At 38.6% G+C, this 22,322-nt stretch overlaps 1 long non-coding RNA gene across 1 annotated transcript in view; it reads right to left on the minus strand.

Moving 5' to 3' along the window:
- The window catches only part of LOC107318762 (uncharacterized), a 143,422-nt gene that overhangs the window by 86,566 nt on the left and 34,534 nt on the right, over nucleotides 1-22,322 (minus strand). The window contains exon 2 of the long non-coding RNA XR_014934180.1: nucleotides 6,041-6,093. This is a non-coding gene — a long non-coding RNA (uncharacterized LOC107318762). The remainder of the gene's footprint in view (nucleotides 1-6,040; nucleotides 6,094-22,322) is intronic.

Below are 22,322 nucleotides of genomic sequence, written 5' to 3' on the forward strand. Positions count from 1 at the left end.
GCTGTCAAGAGACTTGATCTCTGCATCAGTGAACAACCGCAGGAAGGATATATCTGACTGCATGACAAGTTAGCTGCATTGTGAATAAAACACTAGACAGTAGGTGAAATTGTACAAGCTCAGCTTTGAAATATGACACGATTCCATTGGATAAGGTTAATGACATACTAAAAGAAATAAGGCTGTAAACATACCCTTGGTTATAATTTTTGAATCTTAATTAAATGCACTTTTTGAATATATATATATTTTTTATTCCAACTTCCATGAAAATTTACAGGATCTACACATTACCGACATTAAAGATGAATATGGAAGCCCTGTCACTATATGGAAGGCACTGTTTTCATCCTTTAATCCATAGTTACTTTAAAATGATTTTTAAACTGTCAGGGAACAGTTGAGTTTCTATAAAGATACATTTGACAGAAAATCTTTTTAGTTGTACCACTGAAGGTTAAAACAATCGTCTGTTGAAATAAAGACTTGAAATAAAAAGTATCAGAAACATACATTTTTGAGAGTGTTTATTGCTTTCTTATTAAATAAGCAAAACACTGTTTAGTACAGTGCTCAGAAAAAGGAAGTCAGTTATGATATATTTCTAGTAGCAGCACAGAAAATCAATAGATACTCAAATCACTTTCGTGCTGGAAAATTTCTTTTTCTACCTGCAGTAATTCCTACCTGCAGTAATTTCAGCATGTCCCTAGATTCATCACTTACATTTAAGCAACAGGAAAAAGCAAACAGATATTTGGTTCAGTGCTCCAACAACATATGGATATTCTGTTAAACAGCTTAGTCTACATCATGTTCTACAAGCATAAAACCCAACCGTAAATGCTACCACTAACATTAGTGATTGAGCCCAGGGGGCCTTACTTCTTTCTTCAGGTAACTTCCATTCAAGGATGTGATCTCAAGAATTGTCCATAAATCTACCGTGCTTTTAACAGAGATATAAATGAGTGACCCAAGAGAAACCATAGAACAGTGTGAAATGGAGCTATTTATGTAACTGCTATAGTGATTTCTGTATGATATTTTCAGTAGATGGTATCACAATGACAAAACTCAAACACTGACATGTTCAATCCCCAGAATTTAACAGACAGTCACATCAAAGAAATAACCCTATAAAAAGTGTTTGGAAACACAATGCAAAAAACTGCAATGATAAAATACTAAAGGAAATTGCAGAAGTTGCCTACATCACCAGGAAAGTGACCTCATCTGCAGGAAAAATGCACTGGTTTGCCATCTAATTCGATGCATTTTCTCATTAACAACATCCCTGCATTTCCATGTTCATAATAATGCTCTACTTGCTGTCAAATATGTAACACAGATCAGTCCCATTTTCCCTTTCTAGCTACTGCTGTCTTTGTAAATCTCAACTTTCATCTGCTTTATTGCCCTGCATCTGTTATTCAAGCACAGCAAGCAAAGATGGTTTAATATTGTCATGTAATGTGCTGTGTCAGACTATAAAAACTATGGTGCTGTTAAAGAACAGTCCAGGAACTCAACTATAATAACAACCAGCCAGACTTGAGAAACTAGCACACTCAGTGGATGCTTAGGAATAATATCCTCTAACAGCCAGCACTGGAACAGAAACAGCAAAAGATCCATTCACCTGTTTCACTTACACTAAATGCTATTTAAGATGCCTGTGATCTTTTTCCTTCCACATTTTTTGTCTTTCTGCACTCTCACATTACACTTTAACATGACAATAATAATTTAGTAAAAGCCCAGAAGGTCTGAATTTAATGGATGAGGATGCAAAGCAGGGTGAAGGTAAATGTATCTTTTTTTTTCTTTTGCTAATGTGCTGCTGAACTACCAGCTCAAAGGGATACAGCTCTGATTTCTGAAAGAACTGAATTTTTCTTCTGATCTCTCAATATGTAAACATGTGATTAGCTTGCACAGCTTTTTTAAAAGAAAAGAATACATCTAGGCTGTAATAAATTGAATAAGAGGACAACAGGGGTCAAGCAGGAAGTTGTGCATTTGAGGACCATAAGTAAAACTGCACCAGAAAGTGCAATGGGAGGCTTGTAGCTGCTGCAGCTGCTGTGAACAAAGAAGCAGCACAGAAGAAACTGCCAAGAGGCCTGAGAACTATCAATGAATCTGAAATGCATTTCCAAGTTAACAGTAGTAGCTTGTGTGCTGTTAAAAGGAACCAACATCTAGATTCCTAATTAATTTTGCTGTCCCCAGAATTTGGGTCTTTAGACATCCCACAATTTAAATCCTTTACACTGAATTTATATTGATTAGTGTACCCAACTGAGCAAAGCAGACTGGACAGAACATTCAAAAAAAAATAAATCTTCATAAAGCTTGAGAAACTGCCAAGAGCAAACTAAATGGCAGTGTTAGAACATGTATATAGAATGAGACCCAAAACAAAATTACTGAAGTATCAATTTACAATTCATCATGTCGAATGCAAACAACTTTAGAACTGAGATGGTTATTTTCTTCCTATTGGATTTTCTCTGTAGATTTCTTCAAGTGTCAGTAGAAATGTAAGTCCGAAGAAAATCATTATACTAATTTTAAGTTCCAAATACTTACAGCAGCAAATCCCAGGTCTGAGTCAAGTCAAAGTGGATAAATGCAAAGCTAGAGCCTCCAAATCTCACAGCATGTTAAATAGCTTTAGCTTTGACTGATTCTAACAATGTAAACACTGGGTCATATATGAGTTGTTAAGATTCAAATTACAGCAAGTGGCAAAAACAATCTTTAGGCATCTAGGTAATATTTGCAAATTAAGTATTTAAAACTGCTAAGCAAGTCCAGCAAAAGAACAGACACATGACAGTATAAGTAAAGGATCAAAAATAAATCACTGTCACACACACACATTGTTTTCACCTCAATTAAAACTCAATTAAAATCTGGATTTTTTTTCCACCCCAAAAAATACCAGTCGCCCTCAGCCTGTCTATGTTTGCAATAGCTTTGTCTAGAAGAAAATGGGAATGTAGTTTTTTTTCTAATAAGGAATAATATATTCTTTCACCTCAAATTAATTCAGAATTGATTGATGAGAAAATTAAACCTTGGACAGAAAGCAATTGTGGGGTTCTTATTAGCCAATAGGAAAACACTGTGCAAAACTGTGGTGTGCAGACAGCAGTTGCCATGGAAACTGTTTTGCAACCTTAAATGTGACAGCAAGTACCAGGTGTCTGCTGTAATGAGGCTTTAAGGTAATTATGAAATGTAAATAAAGTTTGCTGCCAAAGGGATTTAGCAATAAGGATGTACTGAAATCAGGTATTGTCTCCAGGCCTGAAGGACAAACCCTTCTGGTTCTCTGGCCTGGGAAGGAGGCACAGCGTGATGGTAGCCCCAGTGCCCAAGGGAGGGAGGTGTGCTGGGCTGTTTGCTGGGAGTTACAGAGCTTGAGTGATGGTCAGTGAATAAGGACATGTTCCTGTAGAAAAGATTACCTTAGTGAGAGCACATCTCAAACAGGACATGGGGAATGCAGAAGAGTAAAGCTCAGTAAGGAGCATGGTGTTACAGTGGCAGAAGAATTTTCGAGGTAGCATTACATTTACAAGGTGAGGAGAGTTGTGTAAACCAACTTACACAGAAATAGATAGAGGAAGATTTTCAGAATGTGGAAATTGAGGGAACAAGCAGATTTTGGATGCATGAAGACTATGCAATGAAAGTACACATGTCCACGAGCAAAATCTCCCAGCGAGAAAATGCAGGGCCCTTCAGAAACCGCATCTGTCTTCAAGGGCAGAGGAAGCATAATGCTCACACAACTAATTCACATCTACTTTTTGCCACAGCTACCTCCCGAGTCCCATATTTCCAGACCCATGGCAAGTCTGCAAGCAGCTAATTGGCTCATCAGGCACGCAGGGCGCTTAAGCTGAAGAAATAACAAATCGATACTCTGTATTTTTTGACACAAAGGGAAACACAGAATGAAACTGTCAAATGCATGCACTGGTACAAACAGAAAAAATTTGGTCTATTACAACATGGCCATCTGGAAAACAATTCCTTTTTGTAAGCATATGAAACTAAACTGCAGCAAATCCATACTTTTTTCAATATCAACACATGACCATGCTAGATTCTTCATGGTTCATTTATAACATTGGAAATCTGACTGATTTATTATTGCTTTTGCTGTACAGTGTTCATCACAACACAATTCATCTTAAACACCTTTTTCATGCTAAAAATCTTTCTGCATGCCACTTCTATAGCATTAACTGAGGTCTTCATACAGGCCTGAATTCTTACAGATACTGAGAAATGGGAACAGCTGGTTTTACCTCACACCCCACCAGGATTACATACAAAAATTAACTTGCTGCTTTTCCAATGTGTTTTAGAAGATTTTTGATCTGTTTGTGTTTGTTTTGCATTTAAGTGATGGACTTCAATCTCCAAGGCTCCACCTCTTAAAACACATTTCACTAACAGGCTCAGTGGAAAGTCATCATTGCTGAGTCAGAGTTGAAATTTGGCAATGCTGAGAAGTCAAGTAAATTTTCTCTAACTCCAGGCTTTTTGGCAGATAAATCTTTACAATCTTTTTTCTTTTCCTAGAATACTGTAGAAACTTTCTCTTCTCAAGTTTAGTTGTGCTTCTATTAGGTACCTCTGCATTCACTATCTGTTCAAACCAGTGCTTGGAAACTTTGGGCACATACATTAAAAACCACCACCGAGACACTTCTAACACTCTAGAGGAAGGAGGCTTCCTGCAACACAGACTTCGTCTCTGTCATGGGCATCCTGCTCTAGACAGTTCACTGAATGGGAAGCTCTGTCCCATAAGAACTTGCTCTCCATGCAGCACAAAATGATCATTTTAACCATCCTGAACACTACATCCATGCATAGCTTCTCAGACAACAGCAGCTGCAATCTCCTTGTTTTGCTCAGATATTTCTACACCAAATCTCACAATATTCGTGAGCTAACACTGGAAGAGAACCTTTATAAAGAAACAAATTCACTTATAACTTACACAGGAAAAAAAACCATATTCTCCACTACAATGTTTTCCCAGCATTCCCACTTGCTATAGACAGTCTGTGGTTGCTGCCTGCATAAATTCATTTCTTATTTCAATCACACAAACTCCAAGCCACACAAGAGATTGCATTTATTGAAATAGATGCAGCTGCTTCCAGGGTGTTGTGTTACCAAGTCTATGTCTTGTATTCCAGAAAGGCATTTTGCAGCAAAGTATCAGAAGGCCAAGTAATGGTAACCTTGAGAAAGAGCCAACACCAGGAAAAGCAGAAAGCACATTTATATGTCCTTTTACTGCTGGGGGGAGTGGGAAGAGGACGTGCAATGGAGAGTATTCATTTATTTCAATTATTGTCTGCTTTTCCTAAATCAGTTTTGACAAGAATTGCATTTCATAACATCCATTATTCTGTCAGTTTTGTTGCTTTTGGTTCTCTCTCTCTCCACATTAACGTGTTCATCAGTGTCTCTGTAAACCACATCTCCTGCTGCCACTGACAAAGAACAAACTCTGGGCTGGGCAGAACATCAGCCTTCACTCGTTCTCACTTGAAAGCAACTAGATGCTTTGCTGTTGGAGTATGGGAGTGCTCCAAAGGGCAGGTGTTTTTTCCTCAAGAGTTCACAAGCATGGAGAGCACTAGCTCATGTACAACCAGGAAGACTTAACTGCAAACGATCCCCATGATTTTAACACTGCATAAACGTACAGCAACAAAAAAGCAGGAAGAGGTTGGAGATCATTTCTGCCAAGGCGGTTGTCTTTAAAGGGTTAAAAGTATGTTTTTGAACAGTAATTTTCACTTACCTTGAATACATGGAAATCCTTCCCTGATATCTTCCCCTATAGCAAGTTATGGGACTCAAAGCTATTGCTGATTTGATTGCTCCCATATACAAAGCAATAAAACATTTTATGTTTTCAATATCTATAAATGACAGAACTCTAACCTAGAGAGAATTACTCATGAATTAGGCTATTTTGTTAACTGAAAGAACTTACCTTTCTGCTGTGATTCTGTCAGGAACATAGCAATGAGAAACTCTGATTTCACACTGGAAAGAAAAAAAAAACCAAACACAGGCTTAATAAGTTTGCTTCAAAAAGAGAAGAACAATTTGAGAATCCAAGCAGAATGTATATTCTAGAAATACCTTGAAGACACCATTTGAATGCAGCTATTACAGGTTTGTTTTCTATCTTCTTTCTCTTTCAATTTCTTACCCTGTAATTGTCCATCCTTAATAAAAAATACTAACAATAGTAACAACAGTCATTCCAGAAATTGCTTTGCCTTTAATGTGACAACATTTTGCATCAGAGATAAACTATACATTTATTGTAGCTTTTCTGTGACTATCTCAAATGTTTGTAACAGCTTCCATAGCAATTCATTTTGCCTGTTTAAACTTAGTTTCTGCAAGGAAGAGACTTCCCTGCCATTGGGTTTTACATCCCTACAGACTGGACGCGGCATGATGTCCAACAAGTGGTATGAACACTGATTTCTCTTTTATCTGCATCAGTTAACATGCTCCACTGAACAAGCACAAATATCTTTCACTTATTTGAGAGTTTTCCATTCATTTTAACCTCATCTTGATAATTCAGCAGATTTCCAAAGTTTTAAAGAACAAGAGCCAAAATATTGTAGCTGAAGCAGAATGAATTATGGACATACTTGCCTTTGTTTCAACGCTTTTTAGAAAGTGTTTAATAATTGATTTTCATAACCAGTGTCACCCAGTCTCAAATTATACACTGTTTTAATGGAGTTTAGTTATCCAACTAACTCACTTTATGTATTTCAGATTAAACTGAGAGAGATGAGACTTTTATTCAACAGTAGAGAACGAGAAAAGATTTTTTTATGCTATCCAAAGCCTTACGAGTCTAATGACAGGTTCATATTGATCAAAATCATTCATACAGTATAATTACTTCAGCAAGTATGATATTGCTTGTGCATTAGCTGAAATTACCCTGACGGAAAGCAGGAACCTGCACAGTACGGAATAGAAATAATAACATATAAGAACAGCAAGAAAGTGGTCAAACCTGAAAGCAAATAAAAAGATACTGAGAACACTAAAATAACAAAAGATTACAGGCAAATTTGAAGTGCATAAGGAAAGGAAGATTAAAACTGGATTTACAGGAGGAAAATCACAATTATTTTTCCGTCTCCCTCACTATTACTGCATTATACTACAACAGAAAAGTGCCAGAATCTCTGGAAAACATCTAGTGCTATTTCACCTGGTGGAGTCGTTTAGAAGGTCAGAAGCCATGAAGAAAAGGAGAAATTTGGAAATGAATGAAATATAATGAGAAAAAATTGTCATAAATCACAAAGCACACAAAACAATGAACTGGATCTGTGCTGAGCACGGCTGATGTGACACCAAAAACAATTTCCTTTGTAAGTGAACAAACCATGATACCATGTAGTTCTCCAAAAAAAAACAACTTCACTCTTTAGAAGGTGTCTCAAGATTCTTAGGCCATATTTCAGCATTTCTTTAATGTGAATAAGCCACACAACATTTTCAAGGCACTGAACAAATGGAGACGACAATTTCTCACTTGCAGTCATGTTTTCCTGTATCCTCATTAGCTCTTACGAGCCTGTGCAAGCTACTTTTGGAAAGATCATATAGTTCAAAATCTGATCCTTCCCTTGGGATATTTCTGCTGCTTACTCTGAGACAATTCTCTAATTTAATTAATTTTGCCTGAAGACACTTAGATTTGTGTATCACAGACCATATAAATTTAAAAAATATAAATAGCAGAATACTGTGGCATTGTTCGTACCCTCCAGCTTATCTCTCTTCATTGTCTTTCTGTTAGTCAAAGTTCTCTGCTAGTGCTGAAGGTTCCCACATGGACTGCAGTTTCCTCCCAAATATTCCTGCACCAGCTCATGTCCTCAGCTCTCCATGGTTCATCAGATGGAGACTTGAACTAAGTTTAATATTAGTACAGATTGCTCCTTGGAAACATTTTTATTCCATTATTTCCAACACAGAAAGATACAACAGCACAAGGAAAAGCCTGCAAAGGACAAAGAGCAAAATCTATCTGGAATTCAAAACTACCTTTTTGAACACTATGCGAATATAATAACCTTAAATCTAGGTAAGAAACATAAATAGCATCTGTTTCAGTAGTACAGAAGCCTTGACAAGGAACTTGGTATAAAGCAATGCCTTTCACAGACTGCCTTGCCACACTTCAGAAATCATTATGTCACACTATTTAGACACTGTGAGTTTTGTTATGGAAGAAAATGTTCCAAAAAGCACACGCATCATGTATTATTCTCATTTGCACAATATAACGGTTCTCATTATTGTTATTCATGATTCCCAAGGGAGAGCTGTTTCAGCAGTCATATCAAGATATCTGTAAAAATCCATGTGCATACCATATTTGCCAGTTGGAGCCAAGTAAGCATAAATTACACTGAATTGGTTTTAGCAAATCAACCAATTAGTATTATTTAATGCAGCAGAGAATTCTGATTCACCGGTTACAGGCACAAGACTCCTGAACTAGGAAGATGGAAAGACAACCAAAGTCATTGAGAAAACACCAGAAAATATGAATAAATAATTTTAAATATATACTTGACTCCTAGTTTGCTTGCTGTGTCCAGACGCAGAAGGTACAACACCACTGAAGCCAATTAGTAAAACCAATCTGAATTTGCTCCCAGGCATTACTATTTCACACTTATTGGGGTTTTTTAGAAATAAATAATATCGGACTTTAATAAAAATACAATGGGGAGATTTGGGATATATTAGGAAAACAAAAAAAGAAATCACATGAGACCAAAAAAGACTCCTTATATACCATATTACCAGTGATCTGAACTGATTGCGTTTACTGACTCTTCAAACCTGACACCAACAAAACTGATAACTAGAGAATGAAAATTTGCCTCTTCACTGTTTGTTTTCTTAAGTCTCTGTCAGTAATGACAGGCAGCTGGTGTGTACATAAATGGAAATAATTTTATTAATGGCCATTAAAATACTAAACGTCTTCAGCTGTTATTTCTTAGAGTTAGGAAGATTTCTGAGTTCAGTTCTCACACTCAGAGATTCACTGAAAGGAGAAAATTCAGCCATGAGGGCATTGACCCAAATTGCTAGCAGGTAATTAGGAGAACAAAAGTCCTCAATAAGAGGTGCAGTGATGCACTTCTCAAAGAGAACCTGGCAATCAATGTTTAATGGAATCCACAGCTCTAACAGAAAAGTTCAGTGTGAGGACTCTTCTGCTTCTAAGACTGACTTAGTCTGTACTACCATTAGGGTGCATGGGTGGGAAGGGAGAAGTCTCAATATTATTTTGGTTGCAATGAATAGCAATGAGTTTTAATGCCTCCTGCAAACAGGTAAGCTCATACATCTGAATTGTTAAGCAAAACAATACTATTTTAAAGCTCAGTGGCAGGAAGGGCCAAAATATTGGTTAATCACAATAACAAAGAAAGAGGAGCTGACTGAAGCATGCCTACGCAACCTTCATCAGTCCAGAACCTCACATAGCTCACCCACACAGACAAGTCAATTGCTCTGCCAAGTGGCCCATAGCTAACTATGTGCAGCAGCATCTCCCACAGAGAGCCTGTTTTAGATCTTTGCAGTTCTGGTCATGTTAGCCCAGGCTTTATTGACATTCATAGATCAACTCTGTTGACTTCCGAGAATAACCAGAAGTTGGATTTTCTCTGATCATTAATGTATAACATCTCTCAAAGCCTTCAATGAAGACCTTTCATTTACAGTAATTGTACCTTCCAAGCCCCTAATCTGTAACATAAAACAGATTTCTTTGGAATGATTTTTCACTTCCCAGTTCTGGATATTATTGAGAGCATCCACTGAGGAGCTCAGTTTTCACTAGTTCTGCTTTGCAAACAGGGTGTGCACCTATAACTCCTTCCCCCCACACGTCCGGAGCACTTAATGTAGGAGCTCAAATTAAGATTATTCAAACTGCAATAATGTTTCTGCTGAATATTTCCCATGTTTCCTGCAGTCAGTTCCTTCACCTATAGAAATGGTTTTCCCACTCAAACAACTCCACAAATACCCAGTTCATGTCATTCAGCAGTGACTATCTGCCTGACCTTTCCTACTGCATTAACTTCTCCTGGTTTACTCTGCATTTTCATACACCTAGGAGGTACACAGCAGCAGCTATAAATAGCTGTTTCCAATTATTCTTCCTTTGACCTTTCTGTCTCTCACTCTCACCAGTGTTCCCTCTCAGGGCAGACGAATGACAATTTTGTCGGTGGTATTTTGGATGCATTCTCTTCTCTCATTTGTACTCTTTTTATTTTTTTTCCCAGGCAAAAATAACTCAGTAAACGTTTCCAATTAAATTAAACACTTTCTTTTTGTTAAGAACTAGTGCTGCAATTAGCTGCACATGCATCTTCGAAATTATAGCTTATGTATATACCTACAAATGCAGCTGCATGCAGTTCCTCCATCTTTGCTCTTATTTAACCCTAATACACTGTCATATCTTTCTGACCTAGTTTTGTATGGCTAAACAGAAATTCAAGATCCTCCTGTAACATTTGAAAGTATCTATTCATTAACCACCATTGGTGTTTGATTTATTTTAATTGCTCCCTACTTTCCAGGTTAAAAAGGGGTATTTTAGAGCTAAACAGACAAACATATAGAACATGAAGTGCATAGATAAATTAGTGAAAAACACTGTTCTTACTGCTCTTGCCAAGGGTTCTTGGGTGAGAAAAAGACCCAGAAGCTGTAGCTTGCTGTTAGGAGTGTGCAACTTCAAAAAAATTCAATGCATGTAAAACCTCAATATTAACCAGTGATTTCCACTGCAAGCGATGTCCACTTCTTCTGCCAGCTCCTGCACAATAAAAAGTAATGGTGCAATATTTTTGAATCAGAGCTTGAAAACAGATGAGTAAAGCTATTTGCAAGTGTTTATACACAGTAGCTATAAAGCTCAGCTCTTGCAAACTTAACTGTCAAAACACATCCTTAGCATAAAACTATACTACATGCAGTAATATATTTTAGTGGAAAGCTTATTCAACATTTGAAGCACGAAGGAGACACAATTTCTTTGCCATTTAACACACCCGCAATAGCCAATGGAAGCTGAGGTCAGAAATGTGCACCGCAGGTTGTACTGGGTGCAGAGTGATGGTGTAAGGATGAGGAATTTTCCAGGTTTTGCTTAAGTTTTGCAGATTCATTAATGCAGCACAGGCTCACCCAAACAGCAGCTAAACAGTCATATCCATCCAAACAAAGATGGCATCTATACAACAGAGGTAAAAATCTTCGGTTTGTATAAACCAGAAGTTTTAATGTTATGGTCTATGGATTCCCAGCAGGGAATCAGCAGGACTTATTAAAGATCCACAGCATGTAACTAAGAGCAGCAAACCTGATCTCAGTAGATTTAAACTTGCTACACAAGTAAATTCCACCTTAGAAACATCAGTTGTCCTTCAGTGGAAAAAGTTCATAAGTTACTCTCATATCAAGCAAGACTCATTACCTGGATCACAGTTCTTCAAATGGAACATCACATTTTATCCACTCCATAATATGACAATAGGCTGCATGCAGATGATAGGCCAGAATTTGTCTATAAAAGTGTCTTGATTCTTTGGCAATATATACCAAATATTTCAAAGCACATTGACCAAATTCTACCCTCTATTACTGCTATTTAAGCGTACACATAATCAGAAGGACTGAATATGCAATATAGCTATCACAGCATATTGGTAAGGAACAAAAGTGACAGAAATGAAATAAGATCAATAATGTTGTTTAAAGCTCTGGGTAAAGCTGTAACTGACATCTTGATCTTGAAAAAAATTGCTGCAGATTTTTGAGTTAATTTTATTTTTCAGCTTAATTTTTCATCTCCAAACCCCTGACCTAAATGAAAACTTCTACACTTTGAACTGCTTTAATGATTATTTTCAGCATTCTTCCAAGGGCCAGTGTCTGCCCCTAGGAGCACGGTTTGTTGAACAATCACTTTGTTTCACAGTGCTATTGAACATCAAGTCTGCTGGTAGAGGATGTATCAGGAAAGTCAGGGCTGACTTCCCTTCTCAGCTGTTAACAGACACAGCAAGAGGTCAGTTTGCAGACCCAAGTTCACCCTACAGAACACCACCAAAGCTTATGATTTCTGCAGAACTATTCCAAGGCCACTTTATAACAAAGGCAGCTCCTTTATTTCTTCAGGTTTTGGAATACTTTTAAATTCACATCTTCAGATATTGCACAGTTTTTGGAAGTAAAGCTTTAAAGTTCTGTGATAGTGAAGCAATCTGAATGGGAGGGGGGAAAAAAAAGAAAAACCAGAGGTATTACATGAGTTTATTAAAGTGATTCATAGTAAAGGTTTCTTTTATTGAGGACTGAGCAAACAGCCCAAAAACACCTCAGGGAATACATGCAGGAGATGACATTCTGCTCAAGAAGTGAAGTCTGAGGCTCTGACATTTTCTTGTAATTAAGATTTCATGGAGCTGTTTGAGTCAGGGATACCAGACCTTGCTAGCTGGCCCAGCTCCAACTTTTGTAAATTTTCCCTGACAGCTTAAATTCCCCTTTGACTTTGAAATATGTTCTTGTTACAAAAAAGTAAAAAAAAGTCTTTGTGAGAAATCCCTGCTACGTTTTCTTTCATTACTATCTCTGCTATTTGGTGGAGATTCAGACCTCTGTACCTTGACTTCAAGATCAAAACTAAGCTTTATTGCTCAATACCCCTCTCTCCTGGAAAGGTCATAGCATCAGTCAACGTACAACTTGCACTGGTTTCTCATAAAGGATAGCCTACAGAGTGCCACTGAAAGGAAAAGCTGCTCTCACACACAAAAGACTTCAGTTAAAGCAATGGGTTACAATTACTCCTAATCGCTCAGCCCAGGGAAGCAAGAGTCCAAATTGCAGTTGACAAAAGCCATAAGGAAAACAAAGCTTCTGAAGATTATTTCACAGAGTAGGAAGTGATAAGAAGGACTTGAGAAGACATACTCCAAAGCAGAGGGACAGAACATCGCACTTAATTCAGTCTCTATACACAATCCTTCCAGAAGGTTTGTAGAGAAGCAAACAGGCTCTCAACGAACGTTAACACATGGAACTCAAATTACAAGCCACAGTTTAGTAATGTAACTTAAAAAGGCTGGTAATAGGCTATGAACTGCAAATACAGTTGTTCCTATTACCATTTTGAGACCTACATATCCTCCTTCCACTCTTCATATAGCATGTATCTGACAAAAACAGGCAGACAACCCAAACCTCCTCCAGCTCCTTTCTTCCACACTTTAATTTGTGAATGGCACCTCTTTACTGTGATTTTCAGAGTCTTCAGGAGCTCATGAAAATATTGATACAGTACATTAATTTCTAAAATATTTCAGATCACATACACTGTATAATGGTATTCATACGAAGTACGAGTCATAACAAGTAGATAGAAAGTACGGTCATATATAGCACTGAAGCTGGAAACAAGACGACAGCTTAATAGGCAGCTCTGTGTTGCAGCTTTGTTAGTGTGAGAATGCTCCAGCAACATAATTTGACCAAAGGAAAGGAACTCCCAAAGAACAGATATACATACAGCAGGGGTCTATGCAACCCTCCCAGCAGCCAGGGAAGCACATTTGTGCTCACAGAGGTAGTGTTCAGAACTCACAGTTCAAGTGTCTCTCTGTATACGTCACATATCACTTTTAAAGTGCCCTCACTGACTAAGAATGTATGTAGCTAGGAAGAAAAAATGTTAAATAAATAATTATTTTTAATGTTTCTTCTTGAATACTGAATTTAGAGCTGTCTGGTGGTAGGGACATACACACTTGTTCCCCTTGAAGTGCCAGACTGCTTCTGTTGCAGTTTGATGCTTTGGTTAGTCACTGAAGCTTCAGACTTCTGTTTGCTTCATCCACAGTTTGCACCTCGGCTCATGTTTTAACCGCACCTACTCCCTTGTACCAATAACTTCAAAGAATGTCTCTCTGCGACACCCAGAACTGAAGTAATCTTGTGATTTCTTGCAAGTGGCATTTCTTGTAGTGTCACACCTGGGATGTGCCTGGGATAAACATATCACACAGCCCCCACCTCTGCACTCAAAGTGCTACAGCAAACAAAGATCACAACATTAAGAATTTTAACAGCTCAAATCCCTGTTCCTGAAATCTGGAGGCAAGAAGGGAAGTCTCTCACAGAGTATACAGCTGCTAAGCCAGAGCTATTCCAATAACATTTTTATTCCTGTTGCTGAAAGATGAAGAATTCTGGACATTTTTTGTCTCAGAGAACACAAGAGCTAACTCAGAGTGCTAAGAAACCTGTCAGTATAACTGACCTAAACCATCTTTACAGAGCAAGTCTGTCTCTTCACATCTCCCTGTGTCAGCAGCGAGTGCAAAGAAGTTTTCACATTTTTGTCACCAAGACCTGCAATGTGGGAAAACACAAGGAACATTACTCAAGATATCTCTATGAGCTGCCAAAACTGAAAAGGGCAATGCTGTTGTCTGTCACTGGATTTCTAGTAACACCCTCGTTTAATCATTTTTCAGGTAGTAACAGAAACAGAACACCTGAGAGAATGAATTATCTGCTGGTACTTTCAGTTGTTCTGGGTGTGCTGCCCATGTGATTTCATGTCCTCTGCAGACTCCACGTGCAGGACACAGTGTCATCCATCCCACTCCCACACACTAACACAGGAGACTTTTTGCATAAATGAAGAGAGTTTCACTCAAGGATTCTATCTCCAGAAGCAACTCTCTTCTGTAGCCTTATACAGCTCAGAAGATTTTTCAACTGAAAAGCAATGGAAAGGTACAGTCTTCCTCAGTCATCAGTTTGTTTGCCTCTGTCTCTGCGCTCTGCCACACAAACCAGAATAAAAGAGAATATTTCTGTGAGACAGCAGCAGAACTATTACAGTGATGGGTAACTTGAAGAACACTGGCATGCTCCCATTAATCTGACTTACATACTTAAAACTGATCGATCACACAGTGAATTGGAGGCATGCACAATTGGGTTTCTTAATTAATGTTGGCACCTGCAGCCAACAGCTCCTACACTGCATATTCCTCATTCCCTTCAGTGTAACCTTACAGCCCTTTGGCCTTTACAAAACAGAAGTCACCATGACATGATCTTCATGAGCAATAAAGCAACGTAGCTTGCAGCATCAGGAGTTAAAATTGTATCTTCTAGACCACAGCATAAGCAGAGCTCACATCAGCCATGCAGCCAGCTTACTGGTGTGTCTCTTTGATTACAGTTGTTTTACTTCAGAAAATAGCCAATAAATATAGAAGTCTACCTCTCCTGGCAAAGTAACAGTCATAAAAATAAAAATCAATACTCAAACATGGAACCGAAATAAATGTATGTGTTTCATCATTACTCAGAAACAGAAAAACGAATCAAAGGTTTGTTAAATTAAAATTTAATCTGATTTCATTTTCTTATATGAAATAGCGTGGCTGTTGGCTATGCTCAACATAATTCAACACCTTAATTATTAATTTAATAAACTCAAAATAATAGTCTCCAAAGTGGGTCAGTAATTTAGCAACTCAATTTGAGCAAAAATTAAGCAAAACAATAAAAAGCCATATTTTAGAACAAAAGTGCTCGTGTACTGAAATGAACTGTGCTTACAGGGCTATGCCAGACACTGCATTCTGAAAGGCATCATTATAGCATGATGCAGGCTGCTCACTTGCCAGGGAGCAATCCACCAGGAGGAAGCTTTGGGGAACAATCAGTCATGATAAATACACATGACTACTAATTACATATTTTTTTCTGTTGCATACTCCTACACCTATGGATCATGGCTGCTGCCTTGGAACAGGCTGCACAGCACAGACCATTGCTGCAAGTCAAAGCAACTGTCTCCAGAAAATAGGGCTGTTTATATTACTTTCCTTTTCTTTCTGAATATTAATAAGCATACCACTAGCACACTGTAGTGTGAATGAATGATCTATACTCCATATTGATCTTAGGGAACTCAGCAAAGGCTTCCTTTAATCTATAATTAAAAATTAAAACCTTTAGGGGAGCTATTCATCTAACAGCCACTTCTCTTCCTGCTACCCTCTGCCAATAATTAATTTCTAGCACTTTCTACTTTTATAAAAACTTGATTTTTTATGATTTTCTTCAAATTTGTTGTCACAAAACACCAGAGGTTCACATGCCAACTTCCATTTTAAGATGCCCTACACAGTGATACTGATCATGTATTTCAAGTGCTTATTATTAATGAGACATATTCTCTACAAATTTCTACTACTCATCTGTCTATAAACTCTATCTGTTACACGTAATCTATCCAAGATACAGTTTGCAGAAAGAAGAATATAGATTTCACTGTCCTGAATTCTCTCATGGTAGTTTAAAACCGCCTGTCTTTAACCAGTAAATTCAATCCACTGATTGCTAATTAGGATGGGGTAGCGCAAAGAGACACCCAGTTATCATTCTGTAGTCAGAGAGACGGGCTGATCGAGTCCCCGTGTGCTTTGTGCAGGACTATTCCTTCTGTGCTGCCCCAGGTGGGACTGCTGCCGACCTTCGTACAAACCACAACACTTCCATCCATGGAGCTCAGAGCCCTTCATCAGAACTGAGCACATCGCCCTTTCCCAGCTGGGTCAGGCTCTTCCATGATGGGCCAAAGACTGTTCTAAAGGAACCAATATTTCTCTAGATTCACACCAAAACCTTTCACATTAGACTCCTTAATACACAGACACACCATCAGCAAAATGCCTCAGTAACATCAAACAAGCAAGGTACTGAACTTCCTCGCTGCCTAAAAATTTTTTGACTTTCATCTCTGCTTGTCAAATCATTCATTTACAAAAAAGAAATAAATAAAGCTGGCACTTGATACTCTCCTCATTAGGATGGGATCTCAGCAGGAAAACGAGGTCAGCACAGCTCTGCAGCAGAGAGGCCCAATGATGAGGGCAGTGGCGTGTAGTGCCTAATACTGCAGGTCTTGCTGGAAGGAAACACTACAAGAGCAGCTGCCAGCTTTCCCCAAGCCTTCATTGATACTAACAGTAAGACTTCAAAATTAGTAGTAAAGATAAGATCCAAAAAACCTCCTGCTGTGATACGCAGCTTCTCCAAAACCTTCTCTATCACTGGTCTGCAATTTACTATAGGAGACAAAAATGGTTTCAGTTGAACAGCAAGGGAAACACAAAGGATCAGAGCTGATGCAAGAAATCACTGTGTGCCTCTGCACTTCAGGGAACATTCAGAGTTCCAGCTACTTTTTTATGTCAGTACTGACAAAGAAACATTCAAGAGTTTAGATTTTAGCCAGGTTTAGAGTGCCAAACCCTGAAGCTAAAATGTTCGATTTCATTGATATTCTTCATGCTTTCATTACATTCACTCAAAAGCAAAGCAAAGCAAAGCTAAGGTCTCTAATAGGCACTCAAACATAAGAAAGTAGTATTTAGAAGAAGTTGTTGGCATGCCTTTTCATACCACACTAAGAGGTTAAGGATACATCCATGAGTAACATAACTAAAACAATAATCAAAATTATTCTGATATGAAGCAGGTAATCCCTCTGGTCTTAACCAGAACAAAACAAAGCAAAACAAGAGAGGTAAAACTGAAGTACTTAGTGAACGTGTGGCCAGCATTCACTCTGTACTTGTGGCTCCAATTTAAAACTGCACAGCTGTAGAGACAATTAACTTGAAGAACATTTGAATTTCTCCTGAAATTGATTGAGAACATGAAAATAAAACAACCAAGCAATCTTAGCACAAACCCAAATCCCATGACACTGAGAGTGCCCTAAGGAGCACAGTCATATCTTGAACAGAATCATGTCAATTCCTCAAAGATAGCACCTGTTAGTTTCACTCAGTGCCTATGCATATTTATCAGCATGATCCAAGAGCCCAAGAAGGAAATGAAAGATCTACAGTGAGGGAAGCAAACACATAAACTGGGCTTGTTTGCTGTACCTAGAATAAAAGAAATACATGATAACGTTCCTGCAATCGAGCAGCTTTTGTGTTCATTGACGCTGCCAATCTTTAGATGTGTTTAACATTCAAGAAAGCAAATTGTATATACCAAAGTTATACCGAAATACAAATAGTGCATTGTGCTATGTTTTACTTTTCTGGAGTGAAGAAGCAGTGCTGTCTTGATCCTCACTCTAGCACACCCACTATGCAGCAAACCTCCTTGTACATGCTGACAAAATTAGAGTGATGTCAGTGCCATTTTGGCTGTTGGGGGCTTGTACTGGAGGCTGCTTTTCTTCTTCATTATTCTTCTTTCAAGAGCAAATTTCTTTATTTCTATATGTATTGAGAAATATTCCTCTCCACTGAATGCCACGTGTTACAAGACGTGAACTAGACTGTATCTCAAGTTGGAACTGCTTCACTGCTTCAAAGCCAAAAGGCACCAAAGGTTTTCAGGCTACAAAGGCAGGTTTCATTAAAATGAAAAATATGCAAAGCAAGACCAAGGTAACCTTTTAAAGCAAGAAAACACAGACCTGCTGGGATGGACAGATTAAAGTTAAATGACTGGAGAATAAATCTTTTTCCCTTCCTACTGTGTCCTTGCACAGTTTCTCTCCTCTGCTCAGCACTTTTCATCTCTGTCTGCTTTGCAGAAAACTCCTCAGGCCCATAAACAGCCCCAGCAGAGGAAGCCTTTCTCTCAGCCAAGGTACTGCCTTTGGGCCACACTCTTGATGCAGCTTTCCAGTGGGCCAAGACCGTCTCAAGAGCTGCTCGCGTGGCCACAGCTCACAGCCCTACGCTCCTTGCAGCTCAGGGCCATGCAGCAGCTGATAGGCAGAATTTCCACCACTGCTCAGATTCTGCCTGGACAGAACAAATGCCACAGCTGGAATGCAACTCTGTCATCTCCTGCAGTACATAAATATTACTTCTGGCTCTTCTATGCTTTGTGAACCAACCTATTCTCAAGACACCAGTGAGGAAACACTCCCTCCACTAACAAATTAGTATAAGTGATGCTCTAACTGTACATCTCTCCCAGCTGCAACCCAGGAAAGAGGCCAGACCTGCACAGCCACATGAAAACATACCATGACGAAAAAGTAGGAGTGCACATTCCTGTACAGACCACCTAGAAATTAACACAAGCTTCACAGGGTACATTACTGCTTGGAAAACTATACGGCTACTAATCCCAGCTACAGTAAGCAGCATTCCATTCTGACCAAATTACATTTATTCAATGCAAACGCTGTTCTAGCACTGCTTCGTTCCACTGCACCTAGCAGCGCAGCTCCCAGGAAGGAACAATCACAAGAATGCAGAAGCCCCACATGTGTTGATCTTGTGGATGGCAGGAGAGTAAATCTCTGTTCTTATTTTTCCTCAAGAGAAGTCCTAATTTCTGTTTCTTCAGTGTCTATTTGTATGATGCAAAGGGGGAAGTTTGAGGTTTTATTTTCTGTCGTTTCTTTGTTTTATATTAGCTATTGGAGTGGAAATAGTGGACACTGGGTGTCTTTGATCCTTTAGAAGAAAATCAATCTGTCCAGGGGAAAAAACAAACAAAAACAGAACAGACTTGGCTACTGGCATTGCTGTCTATTTCACTTTTCTTTTTTTTAAATGCTGAAAATTCTCCATTCTGCTGCAATACCATATGTTTTAACACCAAGTATTGCCCAGGGTTTTCTATTTCACTGCTTAAGCTGGAAGATTTCATTTTCCATTAGTTCAGGCTCTGAAGAGGTTGCACGATCCACGAAAGTAAACACTGCAGATTTTCTCTCCAATGATTAAGACACGACCAACCTATCAACTGGACTTCAAATGGATGGGAGCAGAAAATCTTTTCTTAGAGGCAAGGCATAAAAAACTATAAACCTCAGAGTTCCATCTTACATCAAAACTCAGCCATGCCTTGTGTCCTCCAAAATGCAACCTGACCCAAATACCTGCCTTGGATAAGCAGCACACATGAGCTGTGTGTGGCCAGTAAACCCAACATTTCTGTTACAGACTGCATCTGCTCACTGGACCCACAAGGATGAGCAACCCAAACTGGCATTACCATAGCGATTTGTATGGCTGCACTGATGCTGGAGCACTAATTGTTGAGAAATGAGCAGAGATTTTCCATACATTATTGCCTTCTCCTTCTTGTGCAAGCAAAGTTTTCATATCTTACATTTCTACCTGATGATTTGCTGCTATTCATTAGCAGTCAGTACCAAACAAGTTAGAAAGCACTGAAGATTAATATCATCGGGTTAATAACCCAAATTTCAATTAATAATCTGGGAAACAGACTGGGATTAAGTAAATCATGACCAAAAAATAAAAATAAAAACAATCTGCACTGCAAAATGTGTGGACATCAGTATATTGTCAGTAAGCTTTTTCACATGAATATGTAAACCTCTGCTTAAATGAGGGAGGGAAAGGCAATCAGCAGCAACAAAAATAAGGAGATTAGTCATATTCAGTCATTGTGCTTGTATTGTTTTTTTCCCTGGATTCAAAGTGAAGTTGATTTTAAATTCTGTTCATCTGACTGTATTAAGGGCTACCAACAAAACAATTGATTTCTGTCAAACACATTCCCTTTTGATAGGCCCTCTGAAGAGTGCAGAGGAAGGAATTATATCCAATGTCAACAATACTGGAAATGGTTTTAATACTTCAGAGGTGACAAGGACGTAATTGAAATTCTATGCTTAAACAGCAAGGCAAAGGAAGCAAGAGGGCTGTTACAATGAGATCCGCTTTAAATAAATAAATAGGTAGATAGGTAAACAAAGCAACTTCTGCTGGGGAAAAAAAAGATACAAGTAGCTACAGGGCAAGTGCTTCATTAATGGTGGCAGCAATGGCATAACTTGTAAAAGTAGATACCACTCATCCTGGGTACTTGGAGGAGAGAAGCAAGATGAGCATTTTGAGGAGCACTTCTCAATGACACACTCTAAAACGTAACAGAGTAATGTTACATTGAGGCACGCTTTAATTTTTATTTTTTAATTTATTTTTTCCTCTTAATTCAGGCATTTTCAGATTTAAATGCTGTAGGGTAACTAAGGGCTGGCTGAGAATACTTCTGGATTTCATAGTTGGTTTTTGACCACACGAGTTTCCTGGGGCAGATGCCCAGGGTCTTAATGGAGGTACCAGGAGTCTCAGAGATACTGCCCTGCCCCACCAAAGCAGCACGCCTGGTCTGCAGTGCCTGCTCTGGGCCTGCAATCCTTAGGTAACGTGGGAAGGGAGGGTATGAATCCAGCCAGGCAGACCTGGTGCTCTTTGTTCAAAGATGGCACAGCTCCTCAACTGAAATAGATAGAAATTTTCCTCCAGAAAAAAAGCCAAAACAGCAAAATCCTGCAAGGACGAACCAGTTTAGTGGAAATTTCCTGACAAGTTTTCTGGCTTCCTACCCACCTTCCTGCTTCCTTGCTGTTCCAGCTCTTCTTTCTGTGCATTTCCAGCCAAAAAAGTGGCAGCCTGCAAGAGCCACCTGAGCTGAGGCTCCCAGGGGATCACACGGAGGCTGCAAAGAAGGCACATGTTGGAGGTCCCCACCCCTAACATCATTATTCATTTAATAGAAACACGCCTTCAGAAGAGCTAAGAACAAGCTGAACATTTATGGATCTTCAGCAATGCTTATGTTTCCCATCACTTTGCATAACATTAAATCCCTTCAATGTAAGCAGCCAAGGGAATGACTCCTATCAAAAATATCATTCATGTCCTGACTAGACACGTTTGCAATTAGAAGGCTTGCTTACAGCTTAATTAGCTAATGTCAGGACTTTATTAACCCCTGTCAAAAGCAACCAGAGAAAATTGAAAGTGCTAATGTGTTGTGTAGTGCTTTGTAAGAATTTTCTTTCATAGAAAAGAGTTTTTTTCCAGTAAGATAACAGGGACAAGCACAGCTAAGTGAAGGGGAGAGGAGAGGAAAAGAAAGGAGAGGAGGGAAATTTAATTCTGAGGGATAAATCAGTGCTTTTCCTCCACAAATGAAAATTCTTCATAATTGTCACAAGACACAGCCATGGTTTACTGTACATACAAAGCGTATATTAACTTCAGTCCATGTTTAGTAAAATGTTGCCAAGCCATAGAAAATTAAGTATCTTTCTGTGCTTCATATCATAGCAGGGAATCTGAAGACAATGCAATTGAGAA

Source organism: Coturnix japonica, chromosome 14, assembly GCF_054131305.1.
Source record: "Coturnix japonica strain WE chromosome 14, WE-NBRP24, whole genome shotgun sequence".
NCBI lineage: Eukaryota > Metazoa > Chordata > Aves > Galliformes > Phasianidae > Coturnix > Coturnix japonica.